Here is a 2159-nt window from a genome sequence, read left to right on the forward strand (position 1 = left end):
TCACTTGCACAGAGAGGGCAGACCCAGTATTTGTAGACATCCTAAATCTGGTGCACCTCACATGCACAGAGAGGGCAGGGACAGTGTTTGTAGACATCCTAACTCTGGAGCACCTCACATGCACAGAGAGGGCAGTGACTCTGGAGCACCTCACATGCACAGAGAGGACAGTGACAGTATTTGTAGACATCTTACCTCTGGAGCAAGTCACATGCACAGAGAGGGCAGGGACCGTGTTTTTATACATCCAGCCAGGGCAGTGACAGTATTTGTAGACATCCTAACTCTGGAGCAAGTCACATGCACAGAGACGGCAGGGACAGTGTTTGTAGACATCCTGTTAGAGTCGGGGATCTCTGGTTGGCGCAAGGTTGCCCTTGTGTCAAGCAGGAACCCTCTCCTCCACGTCAGGGCGCAGGATAACCCCTCGCGAATGACCCTTGCTCACCCTCTAGGTGCGTGGCGTGAGCAGCCAAGGCGATTCCTCAGGCGTTGTTGGTTAAGCACTTACAATCGTACACACAGTAAATACATCAATCCCCCCAGAAACGGACACCAGACTTGGATATATATAAAAATACGATTCTTTATGTCCAAATAAGGTATATATATCTCAGCAGACTTATCACAAGACCAATAACGTTTTCGCTAGGCCACCAGGTTATACAGCAGGCAAATGATCTTGTTTGTAGCTTCAAATGGATGGTTCGTAGTCTCTTTACTTGTAGTTCCAGTACTCACAGAGATCGGTTCCTGTGAACGGGGAAATAAGGCGTTGCGGGCCCCGAGCCCGATACTGGAACTTCCTTAGTGATGTGGAGAGTCGGCACAGGTCGGTGCGACTCTCGGCTTGGGAAGTGTTCTCGGGTCCTCAATCAGCAGGTGTGGGCACGTAGGCAGGCGCGGCCAGCGACCCTTTAGCACGGCGGTGCAGGAGGGTCTCCACAGCGGAGGCGGCGCGGCCTGAGATGTCCGGGGATAGCGAAGCGGGGTCGCAGGGCACGGTCAGTGCAGCTGGATGACCCGGCGTAGATCACAGTCGTCGGACGGCTTCCGGCGGGAGGGGTGATAGCGCGGTCAGCGCGCTCCCGTAGCAGGCGGTGACAGGGATGCAGGCGGCCTGGCCCGGGGACAGAGAGCGGCTCGGGACGGAGCGGGGCTCTCACGGGTTTGAGGCAGGCGAGCTTCTGAGTGTCACGGCCCTAGGAGGGGCGATGAGGGGCGCAGTCTCTTTTCCAGCGGGATGCACACACGGCTCGAATTGGAGGACGAGCAAGAAGCACAGAGAACCCACTGTTCCTGGGGTTCAGTTCAGGGGGCAAGCTCAGATCAAGCCCTTGGAGAATGTTCAAGCACAAAGTAGCAAAGTCTTTTCAGTAAGTCTCTTCCTCTCCTCTCTCAGCAAGGCAAGCAGCAGGCCAGCTCCTCCGGCGTCTTCTTCTCCTTCTAGTCGGGCAGAGGTTCTTTGTGGTAAACAGGATTCTGATTTCTTAGGAGCCAGGCTCCTACTTTTATACACCAATTCTTTTGTTCTTTAGCGCCAGGGGGCCTAGGCCTGGCTCAGTCCAGTTCTGGAGCACTTTGTTATGGTGACTCTGCTCTTTCCTTTCAGCAGCAGGGCAGAGACATCAGCCGCCCCACAGGGGGTGGCGCCGGCTTTGTGGTGGCAGAGCACAGGTCTATTCAAGAGTCAAGGTGTACTCCTCCCACCCATCCAGGTGTAATCTCTCTACCCACCACCTGGCAGCCAACCTGTCTCTGGGGATTCCCCAACCCTGCTCCTTACTGTTGCTGGGCAGAACACACACACATACAGCAGAGGCGGACTGAGATGGTCAGGTCAGTAAATACTAACTTTCTAAAAGTAGTATTTACAAACCCAGGATATTAAAATAAACTTGACTACAAGAAGTATTTTATCATCCTGAGTTCAGGCATACTAAACTTGACACTTCTACCATGCTCTCTGAGTCCACTGGGGTCACAGCGTTGGCGTGATCCCAGCAGCCCATTCTGGCCTATGGAGAGCAGGTAGCCTTCAATAGTGAAGAACGAAAATGGCTGTAATTCACTACTAAGACATGCCACACACATCAGGGCATGTCCTACCTTATGCCTACAATGCACCCTGCCCTTGGGCCTACCAGAGGGGTGGCTAA

This window comes from Triturus cristatus, unplaced genomic scaffold, assembly GCF_964204655.1.
Source record: "Triturus cristatus unplaced genomic scaffold, aTriCri1.1 SCAFFOLD_335, whole genome shotgun sequence".
Classification (NCBI taxonomy): domain Eukaryota; kingdom Metazoa; phylum Chordata; class Amphibia; order Caudata; family Salamandridae; genus Triturus; species Triturus cristatus.